This window comes from Phacochoerus africanus, chromosome 3, assembly GCF_016906955.1.
Source record: "Phacochoerus africanus isolate WHEZ1 chromosome 3, ROS_Pafr_v1, whole genome shotgun sequence".
NCBI lineage: Eukaryota > Metazoa > Chordata > Mammalia > Artiodactyla > Suidae > Phacochoerus > Phacochoerus africanus.
Window position 1 is genome coordinate 67,565,519 of NC_062546.1, and position 17,056 is coordinate 67,582,574.

The window sequence follows — 17,056 nt, forward strand, 5'->3', positions numbered from 1 at the left end:
GATTTTAAACTATTTGGTACTTACATGTCACATGAATAAATTATACAATTAAAATGCTTATGTTCTATTAACCACTGTGCCAAGCCTCTCACTGCACAATACAAAGGGAATTTTTACTATTTGATTTCACTGTTTGATTGTTTATTATTCCTCCTTCCCTTGGAGGAACAAAGTAACAACTCCTGCACCATCACTCAGATTCTTAGCCTAAAAGAACAGTCATTGAAAAATAACATATGGGGTTCCTATTGTGGTGCAGCAGAAATAATAGTAGCCATGAGGTTGCGAGTTCAATCCCTGGACTCGCTCAATGGGTTAAGGATCCAGCATTGCCGTGAGCTGTAGCTTAGGTCGCAGACATGGCTCAGATCTGACATTGCTCTGGCTGTGGTGTAGACTGATGGCTACAGCTCTGATTTGACCCATTGCCTGGGAACCTCCGTATGCTACAGGTGTGGCCCTAAAAGGCAGAAAGAAAGAAAGAAAGAAAGAAAGAAAGAAAGAAAGAAAGAAAGAAAGAAAGAAAGAAAGAAAGAAAGAAAGAAAGAAAGAAAGAAAGAAAGAAAGAAAGAAAGAAAGAAAGAAAGAAAGAAAGAAGGAAGGAAGGAAGGAAGGAAGGAAGGAAGGAAGGAAGGAAGGAAGGAAGGAAGGAAGGAAGGAAGGCAGGCAGGCAGGCAGGCAGGCAGGCAGGCAGGCAGGCAGGCAGGCAGGCAGGCAGAAAGGGAAAGGAAGGAAGGAAGGAAGAAAGAAAGAAAAGAAAAGAAAAAGAAAAAGCGCATAAATAATCCTGGCCATCTCATTAACCAGGAACATTAGACAGGAACAAGAAAAGGACATCTGTTTGCATCACTTCTATTCAACATCTTACTGTTGCTTCTAGCACAGGCAATTGAGCAAGAAAAAGAAATAAAAGGTATCCATGTTGGAAAGAAAGATGTTAAGTTATAGGAAAATTCTAATGAGACACCAACATCAAATTCTATCACTGACGTGAAATCTGAAAAAAGGACACAATGAACTTCTTTGCAGAACAGATACTGACTCATAGACTTTGAAAAACTTATGGTTTCCAAAGGAGACAGTTTGGGGGGTGGGAGGTTGGGCTGGGGGTTAGGGATGGAAATGCTATAAATTTGGGTTATGATTGTTGTACAACTATTAATGTAATAAAATTCATTGAATTAAAAAAAGAACACACTCAGCAGTAAAAATGGCAATGCTGCAAAATCTACACACTGTTTATCTAGTTTACTCAAATAAAATGTTCTCAGATTTTCAAAAATACTGTTAATAATCAAGATTTCCTTCTGGAAAAAAAGAATTAACTGTATTTCTATAAGATTTGAACATAAGACTGGAACACAAGACTTAAACTCTAAAAATTAACAAACATCATTGAAAAAAATTAAATTAGACCTAAATAACTGGAAAAACATCTTGTGTTCATGACTGGAAGACAATACTATTAAAGTGCAATAATCCTCAAATTGATCTGCAGATTCAATGTAATCTCCATCAAAATTCCCACTGGCTTTTTTGCAGAAATTAGCAAACTAATCCTAAAATTTGCATGGGAATATAAGGAACCCAGAATAGCCAAAGCAATCTTAGAAGAAAAAAAAAAAAGAACAAAGCTGGAAGAATTCAAAACTACTACAAAATAAAACAATCAAGATTGTGTGGGAGTGGCATAAGGATAGATATGTAGCTCAACAGAACAGAATTTATAGCACAAAAGTAATTATATGTATTTATGGTCAACTGATAATTTTTTTGCTTGTTTTGCTTTCTTAGGGCCGCACCCTGTGGCATATGGAAGTTCCTAGGCCAGGGGTCTAATTGGAGCTGTAGCCGCCAGTCTACGCCACAGCCACAGCAACTCGAGATCTGAGCCACATCTGCGACCTACACCACAGCTCACAGCAACACCAGATCCTTAACCCACTGAGCAAGGCCAGGGATCGAACCCGCAACCTCATGGTTCCTAGTTGGATTTATTTCTGCTACGCCACGATGGGAACTCAAATGGTCAATTGATTTTTGACAAGGGTGTTATGACAATCAATGGGGTAAGAATACTCTTTTCAACAAATGGTACTGGGATAACTAGATAGTTGCATACAAAAGAATAAATCTGGATCCCTAAACCACATGATATACAAAAATAACTGAGAATAGTTCAAATATCTTAATAGAAGAGCTAAAACTAGAAAACTCTTAGAAATAAACCTTTGTGATTTTGGATTAGGCACTGGTTGCATAGATATTACATCAAAAGCACAACTTAAAAAAGAAAAAAAATAAACAGGGTGTTATCAAAATTAAACCTTTTATGTTTCAAAGGATATTATCAAGGAAGTGAAAAGATAACCTACAGAACGAGAGAAAATATCTGTAAATCACATATCTGATAAGGGTATAGAATCCACAATACATGAAGAACTTTTACAAACCACAATAAAAATTTTAAAAATCCAAATAAAAATTGGGCAAAGGGGAGTTCCCACCATGGCACAATGGGTTAAAAATCTAACTACAGTAGCTCGGGTTGCTATAGAGGTGCGAGTTTGATCCCCAGCCTGATGCAATGGGTTAAAGGATCTAGCGTTGCCACAGCTGTGGCATAGGTTGCAGTTGTGCCTTGGATTCAGTCCCTGGCTCAAGAACTTCTAAATACCCAGGTGCGGCCATAAAAAGAAAAAAAAAAAAATGGCAAAAGGGAAATTCCCCTGTAGCACACTGGGTTAAGGAGATCCAGTATTACCACAGTTGTGGTGATCCTTGGCTTGGGAACTTCCAAATGTTGCAGTTGTGGCCAAAAAACATTGGCAAAGGATTTTCATAGATGTCTCTTCAAAGATACACAAATGACAAGAAAGCACATGAAAGATGTGCAACATTATTAGTTATTAGAAAAATGTAAATCAGGAGTTCCCATCATGGCTCAGTGGCTAATGAATCCAACTAGGAACGATGAGGTTGTGGGTTTGATCCCTGGCCTTGCTCATTGGGTTAAGGATCCGGTGTTGCCGTGAGCTGTAGGTCGCAGACGCAGGCTCTGATCCCACGTTGCTGTGGCTGTGGCATAAGCCAGCGGCTACAGCTCTGATTAGACCCCTAGCCTGGGAACCTCCATATGCCATGGGTACGGCCCTAGAAAAGACCAAAAAAGAAAATAAAAGTGTAAATCAAAGGCACAAGACAGCAATAAGCAAAAAGATGGACAATAAAAATTGTCAGAGAGGCTGTGGAGAAACTGAAACCCCCACACATTACTGGCAGGAGTGTAAAATGGCACAGCTGCTTTGGATATAGTTCTCCAGTTCCTCAAAAAGTTAAACATAGTTACCATATTATCTAGCTATTCTACTCGTAGGTATACAGCCAACAGAAATGAAAACATATGTCCATACAAAAATCTGTACATGGATGCTCATTATTCATATAATCAAAAAATGAAAATAACCCAAATCTCCAGCAAGATGAATGGATGCATAGCACAAGGTGTATCCGTATAATAGGATACTTTTCAGCCATAACAAGGAATGAAATACTGGTTTATGAATCTTAAGTTTTGAAAACATTATGCTAGACCTAAAAGGCTGCATTTTGAATGATTCAATTTATATGAAATGTCCAGAACAGGAGTTCCTGTCATGGCTCAGTGGTAATGAATCCAACTAGTATCCATGAGGATGCAGATTCGATCCCTGGCCTTGCTCAGTGAGTGGGTCAGGCAACTGGCATTGCCATGAGCTATGGTGTAGGTAGGATCTGGCATTGCTTGGATCTGTCACAGCTTGGATCTGGCATTGCTGTGGCTGTGGTATAGGCCAGCAGCTGCAGCTCTGATTCTACCCCTAGCCTGAGAACTTCCATATGCCACAGGTGCAACCCTAAAAAGACCAAAAAACAGTCCAGAACAGGCAAATCCATAGAGATATAAAGTAGATCAGAGATTGTGGGGGGCTGAGGCTGAAGGAAGGAGGGAATGGGGGGTAATTGCTGAAGGGTATGAGATGTCTTGGTGGAGTCATGCAAACATTCTGAAATTAGATAGTGATGATGGTTGCACAGCTTTGTAAATATACTAAAAACCACCAAATTGTATAATAAAAGGGTAAATTTCATGGCATGTATTTACCTCAATTTAAAATTAACAGTAATAATGATGACTTAACTTTCACATACTGCTGATGAGAATGTTCACTGTTAGAACTTCTCAGAAGAGAGGTCTAGAAAAGGGTATCAAATTTTACCTAATAATTCAAATTATAAGGGAGTTCCCGACGTGGCTCAGCGGTTAGCAAACCCAATTAGCATCCATGAGGGCTCGGGTTTGATCCTTGGCCTCGCTCAGTGGGTTAAGGATCTGGCAGTGCCGTGAGCTGTAGCGTAGATAGAAGACTCGGCTCAGATCCTGTGTTGCTGTGGCTGTGGTGTAGGCCAACGGTTACAGCTCCTATTGGACCCCTACCCTGGGAACCTCCATATGCCACAGGAGCAGCCCTAAAAAGACAAAAATAAATAAATAAATAAATTTTAAACAAGAATTTATCCTCCATAAATAATTATGAATGTCACAACTTTAGCTCTAAAGATTACCTGCAATGTTGTTTATAATATCAAATTATTGTCTGGTTTTTTTTTAGGGCTGCACCTGCAGCATATGGACGTTTCCAGGCTAGGGGTTGAATCAGAGCTGTAAACACCACCCTACACCACAGCCATAGCAACAACAGATACAAGCCGCACCTGCAACCTAAACCACAGCTCACACCAAGGCTAGATCCTTAACCCACTGAGCAGAGCCAGGATCAGACTCATGTCCTTATGGATACAGATACTAGTCATTTTCATTACCACTGAGCCACAACGGGAACTCCAAGAACAACAGACATTTTGTTAAATCAATTATAGTACATTTACTCAGTTTACTATTAAAATTATGTTCATGGTGTACTGTTAACCAAAAAGAAGAGGACACGTAATATAATATGCAGTACGATCCTATTTTTTGTTTTTGTAAACTATGCATGTATGTATTCATGCCTCCATCCTATAGAAAAAATAGAACCAGGCTACCTAACACTATAGCCACTAGCCAATGTGAATATTGAAATTTAAATTCAGAAGAATTAATAAAAATTGGCACAGTGGGTTAAAAATTGACTGCAGCAGCTTGGCTCACTGCGGAGCACAGGTTCAAACCCTGGGCAAGCACAATGGGTTAAATGATCCAGCATTGCCATAGCTCTGCCATAGGTCACAGCTCCAGCTCAGATTTAATCCCTGGCCTGTGAATTTTTCCATATGCTGCTGGTGTGGTCAAAAAAAAGAATTAATAAAAATTAAGAGTTCAGTTCCTCAGTCACACCAGCCACATCAAGGGGTTCGGTAAATACATGAGGACAGTGGCTACTGCACTGGACAGAACACTTCCATCATCACAGAAAATTCTACTGAAATGAGCTGATGTAGAACACACCAAGTGGGCTTATAGGCGCTTCTAATTTTCTTCTATGTTAATTTCCCACTTTTTCTATAATACATGTATTATTTTGTCCAGATTTACAGTTGCTTTCTGGGAAAGAGGATGCAACCTCCTCACTTGGCCACAGCCACAACTCCTGCTTCCTAATATAGATATTGAAAAATAACACTATTGGTTCTGCAAGAGGCCTGGGGACAAGGCACTCTCAAACGTTAGGCAATTAATCCATGCTTTTTGGAGGACCACATGGAAATATTTATCTAAAGCCTTAAAAACATTATAGCTCTTTGACCAACTGTGTCACTTCCTAAAACTCTATTCTAAGGAAATAATTGTGGATGTGCTCAGAGATTTAGCTACAAGAATGTACATGACAGTTGTTTATAAGAGTAGAAAGCTGGTAGTTCCCTGGTGGCCTAGTGGCTGAAGATTTGGTGCCATCACCTCTGTAGCTCAGGTTCAATCCCTGGCCTGGAAACTTTCTGCAAGCCACCATGGGCACGGCCAAAAAGAAAGAAAAGAAAAAGATCAGAAAGCTGAACTTAAGCTAACCATACAAGATACAGCTTCATGGTAGAATATTATACCAGTCATTAAAAACATTGCTGGGCATGGAGTTCCCATTGTGGCCCAGAAGGTTAAAGACAAGATGTTATTTCTGTGAGGATGCAGGTTCCATCCCTGGCCTTGCTCAGTGGGTTAAGGATCTGGCCCTGCTCCAAGCTGCAGTGTAGGTCGCAGATGATGCTCAGATCTGGTGTTGCCGTGACTATGGTGTAGGCTTCAGCTGTAGCTCCAATTCTACCCCTAGCCTGGGAACTTCCATATGCTACAGGTGTGGCCATAAAAAGAAAAAAAAAATGACATCCAGGAATATTTAATGACATGGAAAATGTTTATAAAAGTAAAGTTTTTAAAAGGAGTTTTAATACGGTGTGAAAGGTACCATTTCATTTTTGTAAGAAAAAATATATATACACACATATGCTTAGAAGAAATTAAAATGTGAACAGCATTAACAACTGTGCAGTGGGAAAATATCTGATAGGGGAGGTAATCTATTATTTTCCACACTTTCTGTAATGAACATGTATCACCTTGGTAATAAGAAATAAATAAAAGATACTGTTTTAAAAAAGATAAAATCATATGATTTAAGACAGGAAATCATTCCTGTTGTGGCTCAGGGGTAACGAATTTGACTAGTATCCATGAGGATGCAGGTTCAATCGCTGGCCTGGCTCAGTGGGTTAGGGATCTGGTATTGCTATAAGCTGGAGCACAGGTCTTAAAGGGGGCTCAGATCTGGTACTTCTGTGGCTGTGGCATAGGCCCCACAACTATAGTTCTGATTTGATCCCTAGCCTGGGAACTTCCATATGCCATGGGTGCAGCCCTACCTAAAAAGACCAAAAAAAAAAAAAAAAGACAGGAAATATTTGTCCACAGAACCTGAAACAAGATTACCACAATAGTTGAGTATTTTTACATTTAGCTCTGAGCTTCCTGGCTGCCAAATACCAAAGGGAAGTACAAAGAGTTATATAGGTCTCCACATTTGGTTTGGTTTGGTTTTGTCTTTTTGGGGCCGCACCCATGGCATATGGAGGTTCCCAGGTTAGGGATCGAATCGCAACTGTAGCTGCCGGCCTACAACACAGTCACAGTAACAGGAAAGTGAGATCTGAGCCGCTTCTGTGCCTACACCACAGCTCACGGCAATGCCGTTCCTTAACTCACCGAGCAAGGCCAGGGATTGAACATGCGTCCTCATGGATGATAGTAAGATTAGTTTCCGCTGAGCAATGACAGGAACTCCATCCACAGTTTGATTTATCATTTCGTCCCAGTAGATAAACTACCGCCCTGGCACCAGATCCTAGATGTGTGTGTACATTCCTCAGTAACACCAATACCTGCCCTGTAGTGTAGGACAGCAGGGGATTGCTCATGGCCCTCATCTTTGTTCTAACTATTCTTGCAGCTGATTAAGAACTGTGGTTCCCAGAAAAGAAAATCATGGACTTGGAGAATAGACTTGTAACTGCCTGATGGGAGAGGGAGGGAGTGGGAGGGATCGGGAGCTTGGGGTTATCAGATACAACTTAGAATAGATTTACAAGGAGATCCTGCTGAGTAGCATTGAGAACTATGTCTAGATAGTCATATTGCAACAGAACAAAAGGTGGGGGAAAAAATGTATACATGTAAGAATAACTTGATCCCCATGCTGTATAGCAGGGGAAAAAAAAAAAAAAAAGAACTGTGGTCCCTGTACCTTGCTAAGGGACAAAAAACACACACATGGTGCCTTTTTTTTTTTTTTTTTCCACAAAGTACTTCCATCCCTATTTTCCTCCCATAGCAAAGAGTCCCCAAATTAATGACATGTTTTCAACAGGACACTAAAGATGCAATATCCAGCTTTTAGGCAATATTTTGATGGTGTCACTGTTTCACAAAAATACTCAGGAGACCGTCTCACAGATGAAGTGGATCATGAAGACTGCTGAATGCAACATACTTTGAGAATGTATGTTTCTTGAAAATATATCACTTTAAGAGCCCTCTGAGAAGAGAAAGTAGAAAAAATCAGGACAATGGTTATGGATTGTTGCTCTAAAAGCTGATAGAAGCCACAAAGAGGCAGAGCTAAAACTACCAGCCCTGAGGTGGCCCCTGACAAGCTGAGCCTTCACCATGACAAGAGGTCGCTTCCAAACTGCATCTGTCAGAGTCCACATCCCTGAAGGCTCAGACATAGGGGGCAGTGCTGTTAATTTATGGCGACATCTATCCTCTCTGCAGAAACAACTGAAATTTATTCCCCTCTATGTGTCACCTAGAGTTTCTCTCAGATGCTATGGATCCAAGTCACTCCAAGAGAGAGCAAAGATTGTGTGGAACTTGGGAAATTGTAAAAGAGCATTCCCCTTCCAAATCTTCCCCACTCCCAAATGCCTTCCATTCCCTATGTCTGATGTTTACCTTCAAGGCCAAAATCAAGTCTCTCCTGACCAGCCGTGTGACCTTTCTTTCATCTGTAACCTTTAAAAGCACAGACCCACTACACAACTCACCGACAGCCATCCTGCATGGCACGTGTCCTCAAAAGCTGTAGGCTGTGAAATATAGGGCATCTCCCCTAGCACCGACACAGGGTTTCCTGCATGAGTCCAAGGTGATACATTCATCTAAATTCCCAGTTTGTCCACTGCCCCCTTGCTAAGTTATAGATAAGGTCAGTAGCATAAATGTTAGCAAAGCAGTGGTGCTAAAAGGCCAACATATCTTGACTGGGAGCACAATTTTCTATGATTAATTTAACAAATTAATTTTTTTTGTGTTAATCACTGTGGAGACTGGAAAGGAAGAAATAGAGCTGTTCTGCAGTTCCCGTCATGGCTCAGTGGTAACAAACCAAACCAGAATCCGTGAGGATGTGGGTTTGATCCCTGGCCTTGCTCAGAGGGTTAACGATCTGGTGTTGCTGCAAACTGTGGTGTTGTTTGCAGACACAGCTCAGATCTGGCATTGTTGTGGCTGTGGCGTAGGCTGACAGCTACAGCTCTGATTCTACCCCTAGCCTGGGAACCTTCATATGCCCGTGTGCAGTCCTAAAAAGATGAAAAAGAAAGACAGGAAGGAAGGGAGGGAAGGAGAGAGGGAAGGAGGAAGGAAGGAAGGAAGCTATCTTTAGTCACAGATGACATGACTGTCTATGTGGAAAATCCCAAAGAATCTACAAATAAACCTCCTAGAACAAAAACTGACTTTAGCAAGATAACAGAATACAATGTTAATACACAAAAATGAATTGTATTTCTATATACTAGCAAAAATAGCAACCCCCAAAATGAACTATTTTTTTCTTTTTCTTTTCCTTCTCATGGCCACACCTGCCATGAGAAGGAAAAGAAAGCCCACCTGTGGGCTTTGCCATAGCCACAGCAACACTGTACCCAAGCCACATCTGTGACCTACACCAAAGCTTGAGGCAATGCCAGATCTGTAACCCACTAAGCAAGGCCAGGGATCGAACCTGCATCCTCAAAGAGACAATGTTAGGTCCTTAAACCACTGAGCCACAATGGGAACTCCCAAAATGAAATATTTAAGTATAAATCTAACAAAACATGTGGAAGACCCATATTCTTAAAACTACTGAATCCTGGTAGAAAAAAATCAAAACATAAATAAATGGGGAGATAAGCTATACTGTGTTCATGGACTGGAAGACTCAATATTGTAAAGATGTCATAGATTCAATCTAATCCCATTCAAAATCCCAGCAGGACTTTCTGTAGATATTGACAAGCCAACTACAATTTACAAGAAAAGGCAAAGTAACTAGGAAAGCCATAACAATTTTGAAAAAGAATAAAATTGGAGGATTTACACTACCTGCTTTCAGAACTTATTATAAAGTCACAATATAAAGAGAGTGTAGTGTTGACACAAAGCAGGCATATAGATCAATGGAAGAAAACTGAGAGCCCAGAAATAAACCCTTATAATTATGGCCATTTCATTTTCTTTAAAAATATCAAGATAATTCACTAGGGAAAGGACAGTCTTTTCAACAAATGGTGCTGGAACAGCTGGAATCCCACATGCCCCCCATCAAAAAAATTTTTTTGACTCATAGTTTATACCTTATATAAAAATTAACCCCAAATGGATCACAGATCTACATGTAAAAAAATAAAACTATAAAACTTTTAGAAGAAAGTTCAGAAAACTCTTAGTTGGATAAGAATTCTTATATTCAACCACAGACATCTGGCCCATAAATAGATTGATAAATTGTTTTAGCAAAGTTAAAAAACGTTTACCCTGAGAAAAACATTGCTATACAAATAAAAAGACAAAATACAGAAGTTCCTGCTGTGGCTTAGTGGGTTAAGAACCCAACTACTATTCATGAGGATGCAGGTTCAATCCTTGGCCTCACCCAATGGGTTAAGGACCTGGCATTGCCACAAGCTGAGGCATAGGCCAGCAGCTGCAGCTCCAACACAGACTGAGAGAATGTATTTGGAAATAATATTTCTACTATAGGACATACTCTCAAAACTCAACATTAAGAAAGAAATGACCCAATAAAGATAAGTAAGCATGGAGTTCCCTGGTGGCACAGTGGGTTCAGGATCCAGCGTTGTCACTGCTGGACCTCAGGTTCCATCCCTGGCCCAGGAACATCTACATGGCACAGGTGTGGCCAAATAAATAAAAAATGGGTAAGTAAAATTACCTCTGCATAACTTCACTACACTGTAAATTTTTATTTGAAATTATCTATATTTCCCAGCCAATTATGAGTCCAAACTCAACTTCTCACCAATTTTTACCTCTATCATATTATTTGACCTTGGAATTAGGCTTTTGATCTGTTAACCTCTGGTGTACTTTATACTGACCTAAAAAAATAATTATATTAGTTTTCTTTGACCTGAGAAGTTAGAGATACAACTTTCGTAAAGAGAGTATTTTTTCCTATCAAATAAAATGGCTCTTTATACACATAGTCAAGAAAGTTATAACTTTCTGAGACATCAAAACTATATGTTGTCACCTCGTAAATAATGAATGCTGAGCATGAATTACCATATTTTTAATCACCATACTTCCTTCTTCCTCTGCTACCAAATCTAAACAACTCTGGAACACAATGATGAAAGAAATGACCCTGATTTTTCTCTTTGCTCATGTTTCTTCACTTATTTCTCATCATCTAGTACCTTGCTTTGTAAGGCGTTGTAAATCATGTTTGCGAACAATGTGAAGTATAACAAACAAAGAGATTCTGCGTGAAAAAAAATCCTTTAAGATGAAGTTATTCGATATGTAATCCTCTTCTTCTGAGTGAATGTCCTTTTTTGCCCAATACCATACCTGCTCTGGCTATATTCCTCGCTGGAAATCAGAGAGAGACTAAACCTTGAAGATTTCTAGCACTGTGCCCAGCTTGTTGCCAACTACTGCATCCTTCTCTTAACCTGTTTTATTTTTCATTGTGGTCCTTCTTATCGCCTGACACAGAAGACAAAATATAACTGTCTCCTTCCAGTAGAGTGGAAGCTCCATGAGAACAGAGTCTTTGAGGTTCTTGCATATTCTTTTTGTTTTTTTAAGGCCACACCCACAGCACATGGGGTTTCCCAGGCCAGGGGTCCAACTGGAGCTGCAGCTGCTGGTCTACACCACAGCCACAGCAATCCTGGATCCAAGCCACACCTGCGACCTACACCACAGCCCATGGTAGCGCCAGATCCTTAACCCACTGAGCAAGGCCAGGGATCCGACCCACGTCCTCATGGATGCTGGTCGGGTTTGTTAACTGCTGAGCCACAACCCTCTTGTGTATTCTTTTTATCCCCAGAGCAATGTCTGCCACACAGTAGGTAATTATTTGTGAATGAATGGCTGCCCAAGGCCTCTTTTTACCTCACTCCTGCTTCCAGAGATCCTGAGCAGCCCTGGGCAGGACTGCTGATGGAAACAACTAAATACGCTGCTCTCCACTCTCTCCTTTCTTCCAGAACTAGTGACTAAATCTTTCTGCCACTTTCTGTGCTAAGTAAATACTGAGAATGGAAGTTGATGAGAAGTAGCATCCTGGTTGCCCAACCGAACACCAAACGTCCACCTATGTCACCATATCAGACTGAAACAAAAAGCAGCACTCACTTCATACTTTATATGAAAACAGGCTAAATGCTTTAAAAGAGTTGACAGTGGAGGTCTGTTTCCTACTAAACACAGCTGTAAAATATTCACCTGTTGGACTATCATAAGAAAACTATTCTCTAGTCCAGGATCTACCACTATCTGCATCTTCACCAAGCCCCAGCCTGTTAGTTTGAAGGCAGGAACAATATGGAAACAAAGACACCATTTAGAGTAAATGTTCTCAAGAGGGGGCAGCTGAGAGCTGAAGGAGTATGGGGCTTGGGAGGCACAGCATAACCAGCTGTGAGGTTTTTTCAAACTGCACATGGCCCTCCCTTAACTCCTCCACCCTAATTCACCCTATAGAACTGCCCCCATAGAGTAAGCCCCTGTTGCTGTGACTGTGGGAGGATGACAAATTCAGAAAAACTCTTCCAGGTCTTGAATGTAAGTTCTTTGAGAAATGGGACCAAGATTTGGGCTGTTCATTGCCACCCAAAAACAGCATCTAACATAGGGTACTCCTGTCTCCACCTGCATCTCCAATCTCAGCTCCTTTCCCCCCTCAGCCACACCCTACACTTCTAAGTACTGAATTCTCCTGGTGGCCCATAAGACCATGTCTTTCATCATCTGTCACGACCTGTGGGAGACATGACTGCCTACCTAATAGCCCAACTGGCGATCTTGCTTTCTGCCTTGCTAACACAATTCTGATTCTCAGAGATGGGCACCAAGGTGCTCATGGAAGGTGAACCCTCCCCCAGCTCTGAAACACTGCTTGACCACAACAGCCACAGCCACCCTTTCCTCCTTTACCAGTGACTGGCTGAGCATGGACATAGGTCAATGGCACAGGGAACTTCTGAGAAATTCTGTCTTTTGTTATTTAGAAAATCATTGAGAAGCCAGTTGTCTCCCTCCCTTTTGGCTTTGGAAGTTATCAAGTGAAGGCATGATGGAGCTCCAGTCACCCTGTGGCAGGGCAGGGGAAACCAAGAGAATTGTCAAGAAGCCAACCTAGAACTGTGACCACTTTGAACCACCTACCTCTAGACTTCTTAAAGAAGACAGTAACGTAACCTAAATACCGTTACTTACAACAGATAGTACCCTAACCTACCCCACTGCTTGGCCTGGGAAGTCCCTCCACATTTTTCTCTTAGAGCAGCCCTACTAATCTCCAATTCAGAGCTTAACTACGGTTTCCTTAGGAAATCTTTGCATGTCCCAGACCGTTTAATAGTCCCAGACACTTATCTGCACATCTGCCTCTCCAAGTAGACTGTGAGCTTCTCAAAAGCAAACATTTTCACCCTTGGCAGAGGCCTTGGCATGTTGGGCATTTTTAAAATGTTGAATGAATGGTTGAATGAATGAATGAACAACAAAACAATGAATCAACATGCAGGATGCCTTCTGTGCCTTGGATAAAGACTTGATAATTGACAGATGGAATTCAAAACCCAAGCTGTCTACACTCTACCAAAGATTCCTTTAGGTGGTCATTAGCAAAGGTAGAGATAGACCTATTTAACAGGTCCTATTTTTATATGCCCAGAAATCAGACATCTCATTGGCAACTATCCTTCCTCAATTCCTGACATGTGGGGTGGTACTAACACAGTGGCACCTGAACAAAATACCCTCTCCTATGGTGGAAACTCACTCCCTGTTTACTGAAATAGCTTCACCCCACTTTGGTCTAGTATACAGGTATGATTTGCTAAAAGGATAGAGGAGATGGAAGAAGAGAGCAACAACCTTCCTATACTCCCTCTGTAAAGAAACAGATAAGTCTAAAGGTGCCATTGCTTTTTATCACTTCATACTTAAAACCAGTCAACAGAGAGGGAAAAAGAGCCTCAGGATGGATGGATGGATGGATGGATGATAGACAGATAGATAGACAGACAGACAGACAGATAGATATGACAGAATAACCCCTGCAACCTTATGTGAGCCCCAGGATCAAGCTGTGTCTGAAGCTAATACCCTCAGCCTTTTCATTTATATGACCCAATCAATTTCTATACTACATAAGGCAATTTTCAAATGATCAAAATCCAACCCAAAGGATAGAATTCTGGCAAATACAGTCAGTAATGATGAAAGCAGGCCCATAACACCCCTTCTATATTCAGGGCCTATGCATTGTCACATCTCAAACCTGCCTGTAGGATGATGTCAGGAAGAGAGCCTAGAGGAGGGAGGCCTAGCCTTAAACAAATCAAGGTGGGAAAAAAATGCCACCACCCAAAACGCACATACCAGCACCCCTGTTGCCTCCTACAAGAGTAAACTGAATCTCGTGGGTCTCCCTTCTGTTCAGAAATGAGTGGGGACCTCTGGGAGCCACAAAGTGTTACCATAACACATGGGGGGTGGGGGGAGGAAGAGAACTTTCATCAAGCAACATGCCCTGAGCTTTATGAACATCATATATCTTAAGGCTGTTGTAATGATTATAACACCCTTTTTATCTTTCAGGAAACAGACTGAGTGAAGTTAAGCAAGTTGCTCAAGGTCACACAGTAACTAGAATTTAAATTCTAGACTCTTTCCACTTGATCACTCCTATGACCAGGACCTAGGAGAGGAGAGCACCCATCCAACCCCCACAGCGCCCCAGGACACACAAACTGGGGCGGATGGAGCCTTACATCCTCAGGCCGTGGAGTCAGAGCAGTCTTGCGTACTCAGTTTTCTGGAAGCCCCGTTAACTAACCAGGGGTACATCGGATACTCAACGCCAGGGAGCGGGAGCGGCGGAAAGCGCGCTGCCCCTGGGAAGCTCCGCAGATGGAGAGGTGGGAGCTAGATCCCGGTTCCACTCTCCATCACCACCCCACGCAGGCCTGAACCCCCGGTCCAGCCCCGCGCTCTCCTCAACAGTCGGCCCCCCAGCCTCTCCCCCGCCCCACCGGAGCCGCAGAAATAGTGCCTCGGTGCCGCCAGGACAGCTTAGAGACCCACTGAGCCCTGGTCCTGCCTCTGCCCCCGCCCCCTAGCTTCTGCCTGGTGAAGATGTTCGCAGCTGTTCACTACCAGGCAACGACTGGACCCCGACCGCAGCGCCTCACCGCGGACCCGGCACGCTCGCTCCCCCGGCACTCCCGCCCAGTGCTCTCCGCATTGCCCGACGTAGACGCCTGGCCCCGCAGGGCTGGGACGCTGAGCTCACGGTCCCCCAACGACCGCCGCCCCGATCCTGCTGCGCTCACTCTGCTTACCTGCGCCACCGCGCCCGCCGAACCTGTCCGCGCGACCCCTGGGCTCTGGGCTCCGGGTTCCCGGCTCCAGGTCCCTGCTGCGAGCTCGCCCGCTGGGGGCCGGCGTTGGTGCGTCCGCGCTGGGCGGAGCGGGCGCGGCTCCTCCCCGCCCCAAGCCACCTGGGGCGCCCGGGAGGGGGCGGGACCGGGATGGGACAGGTGAGCCCCGCCCCCGCCGGGAGCGCCTGGGGCTCCTGCTTCTCTGGGAACTTTGGGGTTCCTATGCCCAGTGGAAGGGAGGCCCGTGAGGCCGCGTAAGAGATGAAACCTGGGACGGTTAATGCTTGGAAAGCGGCGGGGAGCCAGGGCCCGGCCTGTTTCTACACAGCCTGGCCCGCTGGGGAAATGGTTGGCAGAGCGTGAGAACTGTACCAGGCTGAGCACTAAGAGCAGAGGCCAGTCCCTTTCTCTGTGGGCTGTAGAAACCGAGAACCGAGGCCCTCAGGGTGACAGCGACGGGACCAAGGGCAAGTTCTTTCAGAACTGGAAGAGCGCAGAAAGGCCTTTTCTGATCATTCCCTAGCCCCCATTCCTACTTCAATCACCCCTCAAATGAGTGTCCCCTTTTTAAATAATGGCTTTAAACTAAAATAACATTTCATATAGTGATGTGCCCCCCTTCCAAGACTGTAAGCTCCACGCAGGGCAGGAACCTCTCCTGTCCACTTGAATCACCAGAGGTGAACGAACCCAGACAGTTAATACCTGATGAATAAATGAGGTGTGACTGGATCTTTTGAGTCCAGCCTCCTATTGCTGCCCCCAGGCCAGAGTCTGCTCCAGCATCACCCCCGCTTTGTCAAGCTGCCTGGCTTCCAAGCCACCCATCCTCTTCATCCTGCTTCCCTCTTCTCCGAATCCCAGTCAAGCAGCTGGCTTGCAGCAGATCCACACGCCCAGGGCAGCTTTGTAAGCTGCCAAGCAAATCATTAACTTCTGAAGCTGTCACAAGGCAGGGGAACTCAGACATATCCTGCTGTCCTGCCTGCCTTGCATGGTGCAAATCAGCCCAGAGTTTGGGCAACTGGAGTGCTGCTGGGACCCAAGATCCCACAGATGGCAACAGAGCTGAGTCAGGAGCCCTAGAGTGCCTCTGGGACCTTTGGCTGGGAAGCCTTGAACTTTTGCAGAAATGGGGCTTGGATTTGGTCTGAGTTCTCTAACCTGAAGCCTTTCCAGTCTTCTCTGTGGTTGAGTGTGACCTGAGCCATTTGCATTTACTGAGGCCCTGACAGTTTCAAAAACAAAGACATGTCAGAATAGGATGGAGAATGTGGTATATTTTTTGTGTGTTCTATTGAACAAATGAATGATCTTCATACATACACACACACACACACACACACAAGATGATGCATGATGCTGTTACAGGTTAATTTCAAGACTCATTACAGAAATGCATTCCAAGTGCACAACAGGAAACGCAATACAACTTTAAAGTTGCATGGAAAACATTCTTTCTTATACCTACTTCAATACACTTCAGTGACTGCACATCAAACCTGAGAAGCCATAATTGGAGGCTGTCTGTTAAGGTGAAGTCAGGGCCAAGTGGCCCACCCTCCTTCCCCTCAACAATGGGCTCAACACTCTCAAGGCCTGAACCCCATCCCCCTTT

At 43.3% G+C, this 17,056-nt stretch overlaps 1 protein-coding gene across 1 annotated transcript in view; it reads right to left on the reverse strand.

Annotated features, from left to right (window-relative positions):
• LYPD6B (LY6/PLAUR domain containing 6B) overlaps positions 1-15,527 on the reverse strand; it is a 221,993-nt gene extending 206,466 nt beyond the window's left edge. The window contains exon 1 of the mRNA XM_047771963.1: positions 15,400-15,527. The gene's annotated coding sequence lies outside the window, so the exon portion shown is untranslated. The remainder of the gene's footprint in view (positions 1-15,399) is intronic.
• Positions 15,528-17,056: the final 1,529 nt, after the last annotated feature.